The following is a 22280-nucleotide window of genomic DNA, read 5'->3' as shown; positions in this document are numbered from 1 at the left end:
CAAATTCTACAAGTTAATTTAACACAACACAGAAAAATAAAAGAGAAGCAATGGAATAATCCAGGCATTATGATGAAATGGAAAAACGTAGTCTTAGTAATGGTGCCAGAAAAGTAAAGATAGATGTGAAAATAGGCCCTACTGAAGTTATGGAAGAGGAAGGAAGGAATATTGGAGAATGACTTAATACGGCATCTTTGAAAGTAACAATAATTTTTAAAATTGAACTTAATGAAAGAGATTGACAAGAGAGCATGATTCCTGCAGCTGAAAATCTGCAAGAAAAACAAAGTCATTAAATTTACACGCATTAAAGTGGGAAAACAGGATGTGCTTTAAGAGTTTACGATGTTTAGTTCAAAACAGTACACGTACTTACGCCGATAGTTATGTAAAACTTGATAAGTTCACTAGTTTATGTGTGAATAATTTCATTTCTAAGGATTCACTTTCGTGAATAAATAAGTTTCCCTTTGTTTCTGAGTGTACATCAGACTATATTTTGGCTCAGGTCAACCTACAGAAAGAAATAATTGGTGGACTTGTCATAAACCTAGATAATAAATAAAGTTATTGTCTGCAAAAAAACCCCCAAACATAAAATAAAAGGACAAGTTAGTTGTATGCAGATTATGAGTATTCATAGGACATTTCACAGATTTTCAAACTAATGTCTGTCTCACATCCACAAACTTCTTTTCCTTTGCTATTGTAAAAAGAACATTCCTTATTAATCTCCTCTATGAAGACTGACCTATTATCATATTAAAATATTCTCCAAAGCCCCTGTTCAATTATAAAGTAGCATAGAAAAGGGCAAAACAAGCATTTCATTTTATTAACGGGGACACTGAGTTTAAATCAAAGGAGACGTATCATTGTTCTTTGGTGTCTATGTAGCGTAGAAATAGGTGCATTAGGCAGATTATTCCTCAAGACAGAGGGTTAGCATTTATCAGTCGGTTCTATGGTTCAAACCTTAAACTAAGACAATTCTTCCAAAATGCGTATTTTAGAAAGAACATTAGAGTAACCATGCCAGATCTCTAACGTTTCATATGATGGAACCTAAACTTGTAAAAAATATCAGCAATGTCTGATGGAACTGAGTTATCAGAACTATAGAAGGGGAAGGGATTCTGTATGTAAAAGCATAGAGAAAGGTAGAAAGGTATATGCATTTTCTGTCACATCCATTAATTTTGTTTGCTTCTATCTGATAGAAGCCAACTCACATGGAAACAATACAGCTAGAGATCTAAGTGATAGAGGGCATTATCATGAAATGAACACTGCAGAATTACCTACATCCTACTGACTAATTAACCCAGGCCTAATTTCCTTCTGCCATAGAAAATAAAACACATCTTAAACAGAAGTGATTCACTAAAGACTTGCTACAAGCATTGAAAAAATACATTTCACTTACTCTGTGGATACTTAATTTGTTTTTGTGATACTGCATCATTCACTGAAAGCCTAAACTCTTGAAGTGCTTCACAAAAGTGAGGAAAAGGTCTTAAAAAAATAAAGTGGGAAAATTAGCTTACTTGTTTACCTTGATTATAGGAAGTACTTTAGCTGATTACTTGTAATTTTGTTGTTGTTGCTGTTAACATGAAATAAGACTCAACTCTAAAAGCATATCCAGTTTTTCAGTCATTACCTCTTGACATTTTTTTACTGCTATGGAAGAATGAAAAAATATTGAAAATAATGTATTGTTTAATTTTGCCTAATTTTAAGACTAGAATTACCACTATATCTTTTGTTTATGATCCAATATGATCTAAATAATCAGAGTAACTTTTCTAATGCTATTAAGTGGTAGAAACAGCAATAAGAACACTGCTGAAAAAATCTATTCTCTGCCAGGAATCCACTATTAAAATAGATTACTAAAAAGTTCCAACAGTAGAAATATTATCTAAAAGGTCTGCACATTTGAACATAGAAGAAATGGACTTAAACATTCATGCTTTCTGTTTTACATAAAATAGAAAATTATTACTGTTATGTGGGACTATAGGCAACCCTCCTCTATGCAGAGCCTGTCAAACAAACTTTATTTGCATTTACACTTCTACAAATGTTTACAAGACTTTTATTAGAAGGTTTTGGAAGTGGAACTGAAAAATCTATGAGATTCACAAATACAGATATTTGGCAGTATCATTAAACATATATTAATCAATGATGATTTGAAGAATACTTGAGAATCATTCTATTACTTGCTGTATTGAGCAAACTATTCATCTCCAAAGCCTTTTTCTTTTCTTTTTTGGATTTTTCCATTCAAGGGTAGCATAAAATATTTCTGTTTATCATATTAAAAATATAAAGGAAATCACAATGAACTAAAGCCAGCTCTCCATAGGATATAAACCCATACCTAGTCTATTTGCTGACCTAGGAAATTAAGTTCCAATGTGCAGCACATAAATATTTGAAGAGCAGCAAGTCAGCCAATAAGTAATTAAAAATATTTAATAGCACACTTAAAGTTTGAAGGCTGCATTACACTCTCTATGGGAGTTAGAGAGAGCGAGAGACAGCACACACAAACAAATGTGCAGGGATCTGAAGGAAAGATGCATGGTAGCTGTAATTTTCAAAATGTTGAAAACACAGACTTGGTTGTAAAGTAGCAGTTTTAATAATTGAGATAATTATATTACACTAAACATCCCCCCTAAGGGACCAGTCATCTCACTGTAAGAAATGTACAAGTGCCATTCTTTAATCAAGTAGCTATGACCCCATTCATATCCCATTGCTATGGAAATAATTTTGCATAATCTTAAACTCATAACTCCCTTACAGAGATGATTAGATAGTTGAAAGTTTTTAAACCTAAAGGAAAACCTATTCCCTGTCCCTTTGGATAAGTTTGTTTTAGGTAACATATGAGGTTTTTGGTCCACTTCCCAGGCAATAAATATCGACAAATTATCTCAAGTCTGTACTTGCAGAGTAAGAACACAACAGCTGCTACAGCTAAAATGCAAAGAAACATACACAGTTCCTGCAAATTCGTAGAGAGGGACTGAAATTAAGGAAACAGAAAGAAAGCCATATTTTTTATTTCACTTTCATACTACAGCTCTGTTAATTTTGATTTACGTCATATAACAAGAGAACAAGCCCAGGGTACTCTCTTTGGCTTTCTTAACCTTTGCCTGACAGCTGCAAGACAGGGTAAACTAATTCTACCTATCAGAAGCAAAGCAATGGCCAAGGCTGGACAAAAAAGGGAGCACCAGATGGAGGTGATTACATTGTAGAACTGAGCCTTTCATATTTAATATCTGCTAGCACAAGGGCCAAGCATGACAAAATCCCAATATAATCTATCATTTAGCACAGTCCTTGACCAATATTTTTTGGGGGGGACTGCTGCATCAAACCAACATAACCCATGAACCGAAGTATCTAACACCAGCACAGATCAGGAGTTACAGTAACCACTGCAAGAGTTGCTAGAGAAATTATTAATTTTTGTTCTACTTGTTGCAGCTATAATATTTTAATACCAAAAATAACTAGGATACAAGTGTCAGTCAAAATGAATTGGCTTATTGTTCTCTTGTGACATGGACAGGTTTCATTTGGGGTAAGAAATTCATTCTTTGAACACTGAATGGAATTGGTAAAAAATAAGGCCAGTAAATATAAGATGCAATTATTGCTTTGATTTTTTTCCTAGGGTCTCCCTACTTTCTGAAGCTTTAGGAATTCTCTTTCCAAGCTTTCTAAACACAACCACTATGAGTAACATAGCAAAAACAGTGACTCCAGGAGCTGAGGCTTCAAGAGCAGTATTATGAGACATGTCAAAAATGGTGAATTTAAGAAAAGGGAAAACAAAGTCAGACTGTCACAAAGAGATGAGTTCATATTATGTTTCAGGCTATCCAAATTACATTTCCAGTTTCAGCTTTGAAGAAATTAAGCATAAAGGAACAGATTAAATCAGCCTAGAAGTCAAAATCCAAAAATATTTTAATTTAATAAGGCATTCATCCAGTACTGTAAAGCTGTCTGAAAATCTCTGCTGATTTAAAATCAGACTTCTGTCTTTGAATACCTCACATACCATAATTATCAGCAATTTAATTAGTTTTTTATTATTACTATTAGTTTGTAGAAGAATGGTAAAATCTTGATGCAAACATGTCAGTCCCTGTCTATAACTTCTCAATCATTTGGCAGATACATTAGGTATACCTCCCAGTCCTGGCGCACACTCCAGCTGCGTCTCGGTTGCATGTCAGCAGAAGACAAGGCTGGTGTCCCATGGCATACGGCCTGGTTTCTCCTGGAAGGAAACCCAGGCCCTAGGTGTGGAGGAAGCAGGGGTGCACTCAGGAAGCAGGGGTGCACTCAGGAAGCAGGGGTGCACTCAGGAAGCTGCCCAGCTTGCCTAACTGGGGGATCAGGACTGCAAAATGCCACACTGAACAGGTGTGTCCTGCAGCTTAGACACCATCACTGCAGACTGATTTGTAACTAACAGTGCAACCCCAGCCCAGCTAAAAAGCTCCCTCAAGCCATGGATATAATTTATATCACCTACTACCCAGCAGGTTGTTAGAGAGGGTCTCATCCTGTGATTTACAATTCATTCCCATCTTTTAAATAACAGGAATAGCTTTAAATTAAATGGCACAGAGATCATCTCTTGTGGAGGTATCAGTGATGCATAGTTGGGAATTAATGCATGACTGTGACATTGATCATGGCCTTTGTAGATGGTCAAAACTTGGACTACTGGAGAATAAAGTCACTTAGTATCTATTTTTACCTCTGATATCATGAAGAATTATATCTAAGTCTTGCTGCTTATGCAGGAGGGATTGAATCTTCCTGTGCCAAACCTTGGAGCTGAAAGAAGGGAAGGCTACTCTGACATTACTACTGACATTACATTTTGTAAGTGAGACCAATACCTCTTTGAAGTTGCTCCAAGGTCTCAAATACTAGAATTAGCCCTGCCAGAGCTGGATGAGTAGCAGAGGACAGGTGAGGTGCTAAAAGGCAGGTATTGTTCTGTTGCATGAGTCTGCAGTGTTGGGCTCCAAGATTCATCACACCAGCAAATATTGCATATGTCACAAGAACATGTTACCTCAGAAAACGCAATCTCTCTATAAACTATGTGACACAGCAAGCAGCTTTGTCCACTGACCAGGAAAGATGACAATCAGAGCTCATCTTCTGAGAGGAAATAAGAAATAAAAAGGTAACTATTGTGTGATCACAAGCTATTGAGTTTTAATTTGCCCAGCCCAGGTTGGGGGCAGAAGCAGCTGACAATGGTCAATAATAAAGACAAGCTATTGCTATCATAGGAATTTCAATCTTCAAAAAAGTAGAAATCGGCCATGCCCTTTGTTCATATAACTTGCAGTCTAGTTAAACCTCCTCAGGGCAAACACGAAGTTTTGTCAAAACCTGTGTGATAATCTAGCCTTAAAAGGCCTACAGCTTCAGTTTTTCCTTTAATTTTTATAGAAATTATTCTGAAAAGGAGGTTGCAGCAGCATAAAGATCAAGTGATGATTTTCAAACAAACAGCTCATCAAAGCAGACTATCACACTTTATATTCTTCACAAGCTGTGTTTTACAGAACCTACTCATCAGCTTGAAGCTTCAGAGTCTTTCTCTATTTACAGTGCTGCATAATCTCCTCCCAGAGCTTCTCCAGGATGCAGGTGTCCCCCATAATTTCTTTGTGCATGAGATTCATTGACAGTCCCATCCAAGTGACGTTAAAAAAAAAATCTTCTTAAAAGAAAGAAGTGTCTAACTAAATCCTAGTAAAGATAAAGGAAGCAATGATTCATATATCAGTAATTCAAGTTTTCCATAGATCAGGTGTTAGTTTTTTCCATAACTAGATACTGAAGTAACACATATCATTAGAGGACATAATTGAGAAATTCACTTTGAGAAAGAAATATGTATCTAAGATTCAGCCCATGGAGATCAGAAAAAAGGCATGCACTGAAAGATCAGCTTTACTTCCTAGTTTCAACATAGTACTCACAAAGTAGCTTAGCAAGGGATATTGGGTCTACAGGTTACAAAGGCAGATGTGAGCACGTATGTAACTTAATTCTTATTCTGTCTGCAGATATACAGCTCTAAGAATAGTACTGAGGAGTACTTTCTTCCTGGTCATGCCTAAATCATCACTGTCACCATGGGACACTGTGAATATCCCAACTGCTTAATTTTATTAATGCTTGCAAAGTGCTCAATATATTTGAAGTGATGTGTAATGCTTAAGTACTTTTACTACTATTTATTGATAATGCACATATTAGTGACTATTACTCCCCTATTATACTAGATGCATTCATCTACTACACGTATTGGTCTTACTCTAGGTTGCAAAGCATTTTCAATGTGTAAAATCAAGTTCTTGTGAAAAGGGAATCTTCTTCCTTAAGACAAAGTGGTATATCAACTTCTTGCTGTACTGTTTCAATAAAACTTGACTTCAAATCTATTTTAAAGGGCACTCTAAGGAAATAAAGTCCACTTGCTATTGATTGAATAACTGTGTAAAGAAAGAAAAAATAAATCAAATGAAAAATATTTTACTTCAGTTTTTTTTTTTTTTTTAAAGGATTTGCAAGTTAAAAAGTGGTGATAAAACAATTCCACCTCCTCTAAAAATCCACTACTATTGCCATATAGCTTTACATTTTGAGCTGGAATCACTCATTTCCACATAAATCTTTTCCTGTACTGATTTCTACATAAATCTTTTCCTGTACTGATTTCTACCACTGATTTCTCTCTCATGGCAGAGATATCCACAGGAGTCACAAAAAGCTCTAAATTAAGCAAACTTTCAAAGCTCTACTTTCATTTTTAGAAAAAGGCAGTTACCCAGCATGGGGGGCAGTGTAAAAGTAATACCCAACAAATTGGAACTTGAGCTATTTTCCTTTCTATTACTTATGTGTAAAGTGACCAATATTACTTTAAACATTCTACCCAATAATTTTGTCTCTAGATGAGATCTGCAGTCTGACAATGGGGAAGAAAATAGTTCTCCAGAGCCTAATTTTCCAAAGAACAACCGTTATCTCAAAGCTACATGCCCCCTTTTTCTTATCTATCACATGCAGGAACAAATCTACAAATCTTCAGTGCTTCTACAGGTCAGAAAGTAAGCTGCTATTTAAATACACACCTTCTCATTATGTTCTGCTCTGCAATTTCCAGCAACATCTTTGCAGCTCCATTGCTAAATGTAATTTCCCTCTTCTTTCAACAAATTTGTGAAGACAAAAAGGGGGTGAGAATTATTGGGCCCTAAAACTCCTGCCTCTCAGAGCCCCACTATCTTCAGAAAAGTCCTGGGCATGTTTCCTGTTATAATCAGCTACAGCAACTCTTAACATACGAAAGCAGCAATGAGAAAGTATGTAGTGTTGTTTTAAGCCAGAAAGTCAAGTCAGAAAATAAAAAAGGAGCCTTAATTTTGCCACTAGGCATCTCTGTGGATACTCCCAGCTCTGTAGAGATCACACTTTCAAAAAAGAGAGATGTAATAATCATCGTAAGTGACATTTGATGCTAGTATGATACTCAAAATGATGCTTTGTCCAGAACTATGCAAGTACAGAGACAAAACTAGCAGTTCTTCTGACTAATCTCCTAACCTTCTTTCTAAACTTGTCTTGGAAGGTGTGTTTGCCCTCCTCATGCACCGGTCATTCCTGACCACATTAAGATGCTCATCCCCACACAGTAAAGATCAGAAAGAGGCCTCTGAGCTTCTGATTAGTTCAGTAGAAGGTGTCTAGTAGCCAAGAAAAAAGCATTTACGATCAAAGCCATTCACTCAGGAGGTAGGGAGGTATCTTCCTTCTTTTGAATTTAGTACTTATTTGCTTGATTTGGGTTTTTTCTTAGTCAAAACAGTATTTTGCCATTTTATGTCTGCTAGTTTGGCTCAAGTGCCTTCACTTTCTTCCTGAGCACCTTCTGCGATTCCTATTGATTGTGGTGGCACTGTGTACTAAAAGATGATCAACAGCAGCACACATCCTTCTGGATGAAACTCAACCAGCCTCCTGTGGTGACAGCAGATGTTTTTGTTATTTCTCATGTCTTATAGTAGCCAATACTAACACAGGGAAGGAGCCAAGAACTGAGAGCAAGACTAACAGCAGGAATAATATTATGGTCTAATGGGCAGTGAGGTCACCATTTAACTAAATAAGACTTTCATGGGAGAATACATGCCAAATCACCAAAATGGTTACACAGCCTTTCTGCTTGCTAGAAAAACTTCTATTGCCAGAACAAAATAAAAAAATAATACAAAACACCATAAAGTAGGGTCTAAACCCCATCATGTTTGGCAAGACTACTGCAGCTAGCACACTGGACACTGCTCTGAGTGAGTCCTGGCATCTTAGTGTATTAGAAACCCAGCAGCCCAGCAATGGTGGCATCACTACCTTGCTGTACTCTAGCCACCAGGCGCAAAGAGGAAAGCTTTCATTACTCGGGGACCTAGCAACAGTGATATTTAGTAAAATGATCAGTCACCAAAAAAAAATACGTTTTTAAAAATGTATGATTTTCTGCTGTGCTCTGCACTCACTGCAATCCCTGAGTTCTGCTGGAATCCAAGTGAGGGAAATTTTTCATCAGCACAGGCCAATCAATTATGAGAATGTCAGCCCTGCTGGAAGCCAGACTCAAACTTACATAGGCTGTTTATGTGATGGCTGGACCAAGACAGTAGAGGAGTATAAAATCAATACAATACTTACAGAAACAGTGAGATTAAAATTATATAAGAGTTGCACCCAAGTCCCAGATCACCACTGTTCCTTCCTCCATTGCTTGTGGGGTTTTGGGGGGTTGTTTTTAACAGTTTCAAATACACACATACTCGCACGAGCATTTCAAATTATGTAGGTATTACTGAAAATCCTCATGAACTAGGTTTGCTAACACTCTCACCCACTGAAATGCAATGGCTTTTCTGTTAACCAAAGAAACAGCACAGGAACCTATGACAAAGTAGAATCTAGTTAATACTCTTGCCAGTTGTACAGATCATTGTAGACCATTATATCAGCAAGATTAAAACACTTCTATTCGACAAGAATTATCTTCTGATTTCTATTAGGTCCAAACCAAAATGACTGGTTCTATATTTGGTAATTATATACTGATGACTAAACAGAGTAACTGATCTTGAGAATACATTCCTGTTGAATTAACGACTGCTTTCTAAGAGTGCTTATATCAAAGAACTGGCCCCATACAATATTGCAATAGTTTGTAGGATTAAGAGAAATTCTAGTGTGAATTATTTGCCCCTTATTTCCAGACCAGATACTAGAACTGAGTTCCTTGAGAGACTCGAAAGAGTTTGAGGCTATATCCCAAGAAGTTTGATTGGTATACGTTAATATCCATAGCATGACAAAACTATCTTAGAAAATGGATTTGTTCATATTAATCACTGTTTCTGTTCAATTATTCAGACATACACACAATGTTACCTCTGATAACACTGAATCTTTTACTAACACCTCTGAATCTATAAAATTGGCAGAGATACCTAGAGAACTGAATGCAGGTTCCTGAAAAAAAATGAATGCTTTCACTTTCGTGGAACCATGCATGTTTCTAGAGCACAGTGTAGCTATCAGTATTTCTTCTTACGCCCCTTATTCCCCTTTGGAACCAAAGTTTATCTTGTTCCATGAGCTTTAAAATCTTAATAGCACTGTCACCAGATGACTTCCAGGTAATCTAATCAAAGCTCAAATCCTGACACAAGGTAACAAAACAAACATTAGCAGAACAAAAAGAGAAGGTTTTTTGTTTTTTTTTTTTTAAACTAAAGAAATTCCAAGCCACTGACCTAGACAGTAAAGATATACTGATTTACATGAACTGAGGACCTGTGCCAGCAAGCATAAAGAACCTTCCCTCCAGGACAGGCCAAAACATATGGCTCTATAAATGACTCCATATGACTTCCATATGGCTCTATAAATTATCTTTTCCTCACCTATGTTGCATCTGATTCAGCATTTGCTCTTTAATTTTACTACACACTTTTTACTGTATTCCAGAACCATTCTCAACTAATATATTTAACAATACTATATAAGCATAAGCCTAAAAGGATTGTTCTACAGTCTACATATAAAATGAGTAAATTTTTGTCAGTCTTCAATAGCAGCAAGAGATACAGTACAATCCCACCTGATTCACCCTAAGAAGATCACTAGATTTATAGGTATTCCAAGAGTAAAACATACCCCAGCTCTGCCATGGGAAAAATCACTAACCCCCTGCTTTCTTTGCTTCCTTGCACACAAACAGTTATTATGCTTTTCCAGCATATATTTCTGACTTCCTCTACTATACTGTGAAAAGCAACTCAGAACTATTTACTACTTTGATTGCTTAGACCCTTTCCCTGGATAAAAGGAACTGTCATCCAACCATATAGAAAGTTTGCATTTTTTTATTTTATTTTAATATTTCACAAAAACTGGCAATTTATTTCCCTGGTGTTCTCTCAGAGCCAAAATAACTCATATTAGTAAGCACCACACTTTTATGGATGAAGATCAATCGGTAAGCTTAATTCTACTAATTCAGTCTGGAAGCAGAAATGTATCTACTAGTCAAAAAAAAGAAAAAAAAAAATCCTTGGAGTTCTCACAGCTAGTCCTACCCAACGATCACTAGATGAGTGTAAATGATCCTATGTGTCTTTAGTTTTGTATACATATATTTTTTATACATATGTAATAGACCTATGGCTAATTCAGATCCACAGTGATTTCAGTTCTAGAGGACAGAAGCAAACAACATGAAGTTAGAGACAGCTACATATTACATACACAGCAGCATACATCACATGGCACCACAGCACTAGCATGTTTTGTATTTATTTAAAATAACAAGTTTATTACAAACTGTATGGAAGACCTTCATGAGCCTTCTTAACTCACCACCAGTTTTCATTAATCATATGACAGCTCTGTCCTTTCTCAATTCAGTCACTGGTAGATTGCTATCAACACAAACTTGAAAGTTTGAAGGAAGACTTGTTGGGCTTTCTTGGGGGATTGGAGTTTGTTTTTTCCTTTTGTTTTTTTTTTTAAACAGTCCTCTACATAGATCGCAAAAGAAGCCACAGGAGTTCAACATTAGTTACCACCTGTCACTGATGAAACAGAACTTTGAAAAATTAAGAATGAAATATTTAAATGTATATACTGTAGAAAGGTGCTATCACTTTCATAAAACACAATGTTTAAAGCATGCAGACTTTATGACATACTAGTCTGTAAAGTCTGCAATATTCACATTAGACACTAAGGATATACTTATATAAATCGGATAAGCTGTTGACTAAAATTTTTATTTGTTCTTCTAATATCATGAAGAAACACTTGTGCACAAAGTCTGCATTCAAAGGCAAAGTTACTCAGAACCAGACATCCTTCAAGTGAAGTCCATTTGTTTTAAAGCCAGAAAATAGAACATTCAAATCCATAATTTAAGCCCGAATTTCAGTCAAATCGATTCTTTTGTTACTATTCAGAATAGCCTTAGCAACCAATTCAAAACTTTCTGAACAGATAATGGCTAAAAACTGTTATGCTGTCATTATGTCAGTGGAAATAGGAAAGGAAAGAGTTAGTTGCATGACTTCACTTTTACCCGTGTGTTCACCTTTACTCTAATTCACCATCATGCATCAAGTTAGCCTCAGGAGAAAAATAAGGAATAAATGGAAAGAATATGATCTATTTTTCTGCCCTAGAATTTTGCTACCTAGGTCAGTCTTAGAACACACTAGCTGGGAAGACCGAGGAAGGTAACATATCCAGAGCCTGGTAGCGCCTGTTCTCGGAATAAATCAAAGGCTTTATTCCACAAGGATGTTAATCCAATAAGTCTTATAAGCACTAAAAAGGAACTTAAAAGAAAGTCATTACTACACAATATTCTGGTTGGCTCTCTAAAGATTCCTTTGGGACATAGATTAATTAAGCAAACTTGCTTTTTAAACCCTATGCGCACAAAGAAATAATTTTGAAAAGTTAGTGTCATTCCTGTTCACAGCACGTTTAGCTTGCAAGTAATCTATTAAACAGCCTCAGCAAGTATTAAGATCTCTCTTGCTTTCTTGCAATGTTGCCTCCTTTCACATTTTTAGACTTTGAATCAACTCAAATACAGGTTAATAGATTTGTAGAAGGAAATGGTTATCTAAATAGGTAGCACTATCCCTTTAAAATGATACTGAATTCAAACTTTAAAATAGTATTGATACATATTTATCTCAGCTTCTCCTCAGCTACCTAAAATTACTGAAAAACCTGCAATTTTGGAAGTGCAGGGAAGCTGAGCATGATACCATTGTCAAATTCAAAGGCAATAATTTTTATTTTGCCTATTAAAATCTACTCAGCAATAGAATACTTGCTTCCTTTCCACACAGCTATTTCAGTCTTAGAAATATAAATGTAGTTGTAGGCTTCAAGTCACTGTGCCCATTCTTTTAAGTGAGCCATTGTTTTTCTCTACTGCATTTTACACATCATTTTAAGTCTGATTGTAGCTAACAGAGAAGCGTCTACTGCTCAACAGGGAGTGGAAGCCCTGTTTGTACACCGAAACAATGGTACAAATTGCAGGTTATTCTCCAGTTCATAGTAGTGCAAGTTCTTTAGCCCATTTTAACATGCACTGTTTCCCTTCTCTCATCTCCAGCATTATCATTTTGAATGCGAATACTACAGATGACACATCGGTAATTTTCACTTCTATTAGTATACTCTATTTGCTGCTTGGAGCAAGTTAAAAATATTACACTATATATGCTAATGATATTTAATTTCTAGCTCTGGATTTCCCAGCACAAGCATTGTTTTATCTGTGATGTATCTTCTGTTTATTAGAGTGAAAGGATGAATAGGTTTATTGTATAGCATGCTTTCTGGGTACAAATGAACTGACACTGACAGGAAAATATCAGTAGGGATCACACGGAATAGGGAGATGGGGTGGAAACCTCCTCTTCTTTCTCTGGTAGAGGTAAAAGGAAACTTCTTTTCTTTAGCTTGGGTAAATCTGTTCCTTTCTCACCTTCTACCTTGACTACTGTGTTGCAACTTCCCTTCCACTTTTCAGTAATCTATAACCTATCATATATTTACTACATCAATGGAGCTGTTACTTCTATTTTGAATCTTCCTGACTTCAAATTTGAATACATTTTATACAAAGAAATGTTCACACTGGATCTTACTTTGGATGCACAAGTTTCAGGTCTGTGCGCTTCAATTTGGTAACAAGAACATCATTACATCAAAGGTTATTATTTATTCCAACATAATATATCATATTGTAAGGCAGGAGAACACACTACTGAAAATACTATATAAAGAAAAATAAAACTGACAATTTCCTTATACATGTTGAACAAAGGCAATGCAAAAATAGAATATTACATGTGAAAACAAGAAACCAGATTTTTTAAAATAAATGTTTCACTCTACTACTCTGTATTCTCCAAACTGCCTCAAAGAGAGGCATTCTTGCACCTAACCATATCATCCTGAAATTAATGAGGGTCCACTCACAGAATCAGAATTTGGATATTGCAAGACAAGTGAAAACTAAAAGTATCTACATATGACAGCAGAATTCCCCTTCCAACAGAAGCCACCGCTCTGATCATACGAGTAAAGTCTACCCACATTAACATCAGCAGCATGAAGAGAACAGCAAGAAACGTTTATTTTCACACAGTTGCTTCTCTCAAAACATTGGTTCTTTAAAATTGGAGCTGCTGTATGCACGCAGCAGTTGACTGACAATTTGGGAGTTTCCGTCTAACCTACCACAAATAGACAGCAGGAGAACAGAAAACTAAATGGCTGAGGAGCCCCAAAGGTCTGGCAAGCTGTCTTCTTCAGCAGTAAAGCAGAATCGCTCGGAAAACTTGGGAAAGATGGTAATTACCCAGCCTCTGCTACACCACTTAGGCACTTGAGAATGATTACATGTATTGGCAGGGAGTGAAGAGTCTTCACGTTATTAATCTTATCATCAACATTTATAAAATACTTCAAGCAGCTTGAAGATATTACATATGCAAACTTTAGGTATTTACATTACCTCACCATTACAACAGTATCAAAACATCTCACTGTCTTCAGTATTCCTGAGTACCCTAAGAGCCTTTAAATTATTTGTCCTCAGAATATTCACACAAAGCAAGGGAAGTGTTATTAGACCCACTCTTCCCATTAAAAAAATGTAGGTATAGAGAGATTAAAAGGCATGCAGGAAGACGGTAGCAAAATGCAGATCTGAATATAAGTTACATGCTTTAAGCTAAAGAACTAATGAATAGAATAATCTTCCCCTTTTTTGTGATTTATGTAAGCAGAATCCTTTGACTTCGATAAAAATACCCTACATGGACTTCAACTCACCTCAGGGAACACTTGCACAAGCCCCTGAAATCATCTTTGCCAAGTAATTTCATGTAATTTGGTGTATACGTAAAACATTTTTAATAGTCTGGTCCTTTGACAGTGTCCTATACTAATTAGTTTCCATTGGGCTTAAAACAAAAAAAACAAACAAAAAAACAAAAAAAAAACCCAAACACACATACCCACATAGTCATAATACTTCTCAGGACTATAAATTTAGCCCCTGCCCTCATCTTCCCCCCCCCCCCTTTTTTTTTTTTTTTTTTTTTTTTTAAGGTAGGCGTCATCATAAAAATCAAGCTAGTGGCTAACCAAGTTTTGATAGTGTTTTTGCAAGACATTGTCTCATCGTAAGAGTCCCTGCAGCAACAATTCCATTTACAAAACTGATTACCAATTTCATTCTTTGATTAATTTCTTCTGCCAGCTGCCAGCAACTCAATCTTTAAATGTAATAAAATAAAAGCAAATGGACAGGACCCAGATACAGCAAAACTGCACAAAGCCAGAACGGTAGCCTCATCTGACATGCTTATTCTAGGCCTAGGCTTTTAAACCCCAGAAGTGGTCGTCCTTGCTACAGAAAGATCCACTTTCATATGAATAACTTTGTTAGGATAAGTACATCAGAAGGTATTCTTAGCCAAAAGAATGGAGCCACTATTTTGCTATATATTCAAAAACTCCAATGTACAGTGGTTCAAACGAGGCCAAGGACTATATTTTTTTTATTCTCTTTTTACCCAAAGAACTGGTCTTGCAGACCAAGAATAAAATAAATTCAGGCTCATGGATGAAAGTTGTGGCAGCAAGAGAATAAGAAAGTTTGCATTCCTAACTAGAAAATGTTTTCTTGTGTAGGATTTTAGAAAACAGCACTTGATCATGTAGAATTAAACAGGGAGTACTGAAATATATTTTTTCAGAGATTTGCTATGTCTACAAGAGTAACATCCTCTTTTATTTTAAGTAAACCAACTTATTCATTGGGAACAATATCAAAGCCATTTGTACTATTTTTTTTCTGGTAGCCTAGAGAGCAAAGGGTGAATGTTAGACTAAAATATTAGGACCCAATAACTGAGGCCATCTGCTCTATCTGCTGGACATTGAGGATCCTGCTTCATGCCTCAGTTTTGCTAATATCCAGCGTTCAATGAGCAGAACTATCACTTTATTAACTAGTGCTATATTAACCAGTGCTATAAACAGTTAAGCATGCTAACCACCAGATAGCAAGCAGAAAGACGATATGCCCAATCATTAACACATAATGAGGAAAGCCACGTTTAACTACGGAAACGATAAAAACCTCCTTGAGCATTTTTAAAGCACAACACCAGAGTTCAAATAGTTAACCAGGATCAAGAAGTTATTTAACAGCTACTAAGTTTACAACAACAAATAAAAGGCTATATGAAAATTTACAAACAGTCCTTTGATATCAATTTATCTAATGTTTAGCAACAACACTTTTGCCAGATGTGTTTTTAAAAACTATTAAGGGGGCTTGTCATTGAAACTCTACTACTAAATACTTTCATGCTTCCTAAAACATACCTTGGAGAAAAGATCCAAGATCATCATATTACAGTGTGTCTTTAACTTCTTATGCTGATTAGGGCTCTGTTAGCTTTTTTATTTATTCCTCATATTCAAATATTCTCTATTTCTCATAGATTTTCTTTTCCTGATGCTGTAATTCAATAATACAATACATCCACATTAGATTGAATTTCAGATGCTGAGCTTAGTTCACTGGATTCTTAAACATTACCCATTCAGAATTTAGATGGTTATTGAACATAAGGATACTTTTTTTTTTGGCTCTCTATTTTCATATCTTGCATTGCTGCTCCACCTAATGATAGCTACTTTGTTCTGAAAAATTCCCATGGTCTGTGAGAGGACAATGAAGAGTCTCTCAAATATATGGAAAAATGAATACTGAAGAGCGTTTTCAATGCATTGTCCAAAAAGACAACCACTTGTTTGGATTTCATCTTGTAAAATAACCAGAGGTTTCAACAGCATGGGGAATTCTCTCAGTTTAGTGTTATATTCTTGTATTTTCAAAATTCACTTCTGAATTATGCTTCATCCCTATATTCATTGGCCACGGGTGCAAAAACATGTGGCTGAGATCATGCATAATCTGGGAACAATTGCCATTCAACTTTTTTTTTTTTTTTTTAATACAGAACAAAAAAAGAAACTGTTTGGAAAACCATAAAATAGATTCCTCAGTGGTAGTGATTCTACAGAATTTTCCCTTTGATAAGCACCTCGGGGACCTATTATGAAAACAAAACAAATTGCATCCATTCTTGAAAATTCCCTCTTCTATAATTAGCTATACCTTGACTTCTGAGTATACTTCCACACCATGGATCATTTTTTATAAAAAATACATAGGCAAAAAATTTGTGTTAAAAGCTTTTAGATGTGCCACCAAAATTGGGTAAATTACTGTATAATATAAGGTAGCTATTTAACTGATAACAACTATAAGCATTTTAAAAATTAACAGAAAAATTCTAATCTCCATTAGCAAAGTATGCTCAGAATTCATATTAAAAAACAACATGCGCTAAAGGTAATAAGCAGCTTTGAACAAGTAGGAACTTGAACTGAAAGTATACTACAGCGATGTGGTGAGTACCTGGATACATACTCATTTATCAACATACAAACAGTTATGAGCAGAGACAGATCATGTAAATAAAAGTTGCAGGTTTTGTTGTTGTTTCATTAGAAAGATCTGACAAAATTAGTAAAAGCAGCAAAATATAGCATCCAGAAAAAAATGGACTGAGTTATTAAGCTCTTATTTAGTTTTACATTAAGAAAATATGAAACATTCCTTTACATAGGATGAGCAAAACCCACTACACTACTGCCTGGAACAGCCTGATTTTACTGATGAAGCAATAGCATGTCTTCTGTCCAGTTTTAATTTGCTTATAGATAACAGATGCTCTGCCGTAACCGAATACAGATACATATGTAGAAAAGGGCAGGAAGGAAGCAATTTCCTCCTCAGTCTGATTATACCCTTGGGGATTTGGTTTGTGTAGTAAGAAAATACTGATCTGAAAGTCTTCAGCATGTCTGTACTACTGATACACTAATGCTACTGCATGTCCAGAGCCTGAACATGAAAAAAGTAGAAATTTCTTTTCTCATGCATATGGAAATGCAAGTGTGTCTATTAATTGCTTATAAAATACAAGCTTCTAAAAACAACTTTAAATTCACATTTACGTTTTGTTTTCAGAAATATTATATCGGTTAACTCTGCTCGAAACTATTGATAGCATAACTTCATATTTGCATCAAGACTTAGGTTTGGGGGGGGCGTTTTGGTTTTTTGTTTGCTTTTTTTGTTTTGTTTTTTGGCACGGCACTTCATTCAGAGTTGAGAAAACTGAAGCTTGATGCTGTAGATGCTGCAAGTTTGTATGGGTTCAGTAAGAGACTGAACAAATTTATGGAAGGGAAATCAATCATGAGTCATTAAATGCACAACAACTATATCAGGCTTCAAAAGTCCCTGAGTGGCAAATGGCTGAAGTCTTGGAGGAGACTAGGAAGAAAGCTTATATATGCTTGCCTTGTCTAAATATTCTTCTCTGGGCATCCATTTTCAGCCACTATCTGAAAAAGAATATTGATCTATACAGATAGCTGGTTTGAGCCTGTTCATTATGCTCTCAAACAATAAGAGGAAATAATTCAGTCAGATGATTATTAAAAAGAATGTTTGGCTTTGGTTTAAGAGCTACATTTAGCCAAGTGCAAAAGAAAGCAAGCAGGGCAAACAAATCCTTATAGAGAAATTAAATGCTTGGTATCAATAAAGCTGAAAGGATTACAATCACAAACACACACAGTATGCACCAAAAACTAAGTTACACATATAGCTCTGTCAAGGAATACATTTTATGTATTAGCTAATTTAAAGACAGAAGCAAAAAGAGCTAAAGGAACAAAGAAAGACAAAGTGATAAATAAATCTGGTTACTTCATGTCTATGAACAAAAACTAGTTTGCACACTTACGTTTTCACCTTGCTATTATTCGTGCTGCTGTTAAAACTGACAAAAAAAGATTGGGAATGGAAATATCTCTGATTACCTTAAAAGAGTCTGGCATTGTCAATTTTCTGTTGATCTGCATAATAAAGAGATGTGCTCTTTGTTTTCCCTGTCAATATTCATTAATCCAATCAATTTCATTGCTACTGTAAAGTAGTTAAAGTAGCTCTTTGCCTTTGCCATTCCTCACATAGCTCCTTTTGAAATTTTCCTTGGACAAAATTTGGGGAAAAAATTCTAATTAACTTTGTCTTGCAGAGGTGGAAGTAGAAAGTGTCCTTTTTGTAACTGAAGAACAGCTGACTGTTACTGCAGCATGTCAAATTAAGATTTTTTTTTTTTAAACTGGAATATATTGCTGTCCCCTGATTATAAGTTAAATTCCATGAATTAAAAACCCATGCATAAGGATTTGAAAGCCTTAGCTTAAGACTTGTCTTCCACTCATGCTTGTTCTCACACAACAGGGAACACTGCTCTATCACAGCCTACAAGGGCAAAGAGAACTAAGACAGCCATGCACATTCCCTTTAAACTACAGATGGTTATTAACTGAGATGCTATACACGGTGTGGACCTTATTATGGCTTGGGAAACCCATTGTACCTGGAAAACTGCTAAACCCAGAAGATTTATTACTTAATATACAACATTTGAGTAGTGCTATAATATCTTAGGTAATTTCTATGTCATTGCCTATCTTTTATTTAATTTTTGTGGGTATTAGTGTATGACTATTTTCTGCAATTAAGAATAATCATTTTCTTCAGACTTCATTGCAAGATCTTAGCTTTTCTACTGACTTAATTCTAAGAGGAAACACAGAAAGAGAAATGGATTTAAACTGAGTTTTTTGGTATACTCTGATACTTTCTAAAATTCAATAGTGCATGAGAAAAGTTGTTTTTATTAGTTCACAGTATAAATGAAGATGAACTATACTTTTCCTATAACTAAAGGGCAGCAAACTCCAACCCCAGCCTACATGCTGTTCACACCGAATGAATGAAGACCCACCAGGCAACACTCCTGAGCTATGCTCTCACATACAGAAGCAAATTTCTGAATGGTTTTCTCTCCAATGTACACACAAACCAAGATCCATGTTGGAGTCCCAATCTGACAGTTTTTATGCAAACAAAGTTCCAGTCGAGTTTAACAGGAGTTAATGTGTTTAAGCCTGCAGAACACAAGCACCACATGTTTACCATTCACTACAGATGCTAGATGCATCCTATTGCCTACTAAGTTACAAGGCTGGGTTGCTGCTGCAGGCTACAAAAATACTTCTCTGGTTTTGCAGCAGATGAATTTTGTTTACTGCTTTTACTGTTCAGGGAGTGAAAAACCATCAAGTTTGGAGCTGAAAATGCAACAGAATCAGTAGATAAACTCTGTGGAGCCGTGCAGCTAATGGCTTTGCTTTTGGCTATGGCATATGTATTACTTGACTGCTAATTTCACGCTCTGATAGTGCTTCTTTATAAGAACAGATGAAAATGAAGCTCTAGTATCCTGTTCAAATAGGCTGATAAGTATGTATTCCACCCCTTTGCAATATGTTTGACACTCCTCACCAATTGTTATGCTTCTGTTTTAAGTTGTCTAAAACAATCCTCTATTTTAGCTCTTATTCTTGCCATTGTCAAACTAAACTTTTAAATGCCCCTGGTTTATTCAGTATGCAAAGACAGAATTGTAATTTCCCCGTTTACAGTTCTATGCTTTTACACATTTGCTGGGGCTCTACAGTATTCTGGTTTGAGATTTTTCTTCTTCTCTTTTTTGGCATAAAATGTCTGACCAACACACTGCTGTACACTTCTAAACAAACTTCAAGAGAATAACAGCAGCAGATTTCCCCAGATAAATAAGCACTGAAGAAAGTACAATCCCAAGCACATAACAACCTATGAATTCAAACTGAAATGCAGCATCCCACTAGGAACAGGAATGTTGCTGTTCTGGTTGAATCAGAGCTGGCTCTAAGGGCTGTCTGAGACGGGGATACACCTGTGCAGGACAGCCTAAGAGGGAGGCTGAAGAGCCTATAGCTTTGGCTGTTCGAAGGCTCATACGTCAAAGCACCATGCCTAATGTTACCTTTAAAAGCAGTAAGAGACCATGAATACTAGTATCTACCCAAGCCATGATAACTATGCAGTATTGCATCCAAAAACAGTAATACAAACTGAATCATTGTGAAGTCAAAAACAAATTGGATGAAACTGAAAAGTCAGTTTAAGGAGCCAAATCACACTAGTCTAATTCAGATACAAATGTGTTTCTATTAAAACACTACAGAAGATTATCTGTTCTGACACCACTGATTTACCAGGAAATATCAACCATTTTTTAGCTGTCAAGCCTGTAATGGTTGCCTCCCCAGCTTTTTAAACTGGTACATCAACAAGTGCACCTTTTTTTTAAAGAGAGTTCTTTTTTACGTAATTAAGGAGAGGGTCTAGAGTCAGACAGGAAGGGGTGGATGGAAAATGAGAGGGGAAAAGAGAAGGAAAAAAAAATCAGGAGAGCTGAAGCAGTCCAGACATCAAAAATGAGAGAACTTGTAATGATTGAGACTTCTAGATGTTCAGATACAAAGTCTAAAAGACTGAGATTAAAAGAAAATAAAAAACACTATCAACCTAGCATAAGCAAACTTTCAAGTTCATACTTATTTGTTAATTTAATTGCATGCATACTTGTTAATTTAACAAATATGTATATACACATGAGAACCTGAATCAGACAAGTCTGATTTCCTATAGAACAACTCTTCATTGCCTGGCAACCAGAGCTATTTTTATGTCAAACTGTAATAATTCATCTCAGCTGTATTTACCGAGAATTTGGGGGTGGGAAGAAATCATTTAAATCCCATCTCTTCCTATTTGCCCCTCCAATAGTCTGACGCTTGAACTTTTCAAAAATAAGACTCACTCTTGCATAGAAGCCAAGCTTAGACAATTTCAGCATATAAAGTACAAGTCTGGGGAAAATTCTGAGTGACAGAAAAGGACACTGTTCAGCAAACATTCCTCTTGTTCTGTGTATGGGTATGGTTTACTGTTATCATTTATTTTTCTTATTTTCAAAACCCTCTGTAGCTTCTAAAGCAATGATAAAAAGCCTGTACAGATAATGCTGCCAAATACTAAAAGAATATCTTAATTATTTTGTCTAGGATGAGGAGGACATAGAGGCTTTTGAATTCATATATTGATTTCACTGCATTATAATCACTGATTATAAGCCATATTTTAAAAGTAATGATTAGTCGTGCTATAAATACAACTTAAGATATTTGCATAGTTTAAGTGCTTTATAAATAGCAATACTTCTGGTCCCATGTGAACCTAGACAAAATTCTGAACACTAAGTTCACATTAGGATCAGCCCAAAGAAGCAATTAGACCATGTCTGACATCACATATGCACGTGCAAGCTACATACAGCATACATGCAAATAAGGTATAGGACTCCAGTATGATTTCTTCTTTCATCTTTCAATTCCATAGATAACCTAAGCAATTTAAGAAAACAGTATCCAAATAGTATCTTTAAAAGGATGCTGACACTGCAGGTTTTGAGAGCATCTCTTCATTTCTTAATTACATGAAACATTTATGGTTATTAATTGGTTATTCAAGAAAATATGCCAAA

The 22280-nt window shown here is 35.7% G+C and overlaps 1 protein-coding gene and 1 long non-coding RNA gene across 23 annotated transcripts in view; one reads left to right on the top strand and one right to left on the bottom strand.

Annotated features, from left to right (window-relative positions):
- Nucleotides 1-22280, bottom strand: part of KCNMA1 (potassium calcium-activated channel subfamily M alpha 1) — a 536645-nt gene that overhangs the window by 408328 nt on the left and 106037 nt on the right. The gene's annotated exons all lie outside the window — the stretch shown is intronic.
- Nucleotides 1-22280, top strand: part of LOC112993322 (uncharacterized) — a 54337-nt gene that overhangs the window by 13148 nt on the left and 18909 nt on the right. The window contains exon 4 of one of the 3 annotated variants that reach the window (XR_010389685.1): nucleotides 6138-6572. The exons of the other annotated variants lie outside the window; for them this stretch is intronic. This is a non-coding gene — a long non-coding RNA (uncharacterized LOC112993322). Of the gene's footprint in view, nucleotides 1-6137; nucleotides 6573-22280 lie in introns of those variants that run through there. 3 annotated transcript variants of the gene reach the window in all.

This window comes from Dromaius novaehollandiae, chromosome 6 (assembly GCF_036370855.1).
Source record: "Dromaius novaehollandiae isolate bDroNov1 chromosome 6, bDroNov1.hap1, whole genome shotgun sequence".
Lineage (NCBI taxonomy): Eukaryota > Metazoa > Chordata > Aves > Casuariiformes > Dromaiidae > Dromaius > Dromaius novaehollandiae.
The sequence above is the reverse complement of the archived record's forward strand: the minus strand, read 5'-3'. Positions and strand labels throughout refer to the sequence as shown.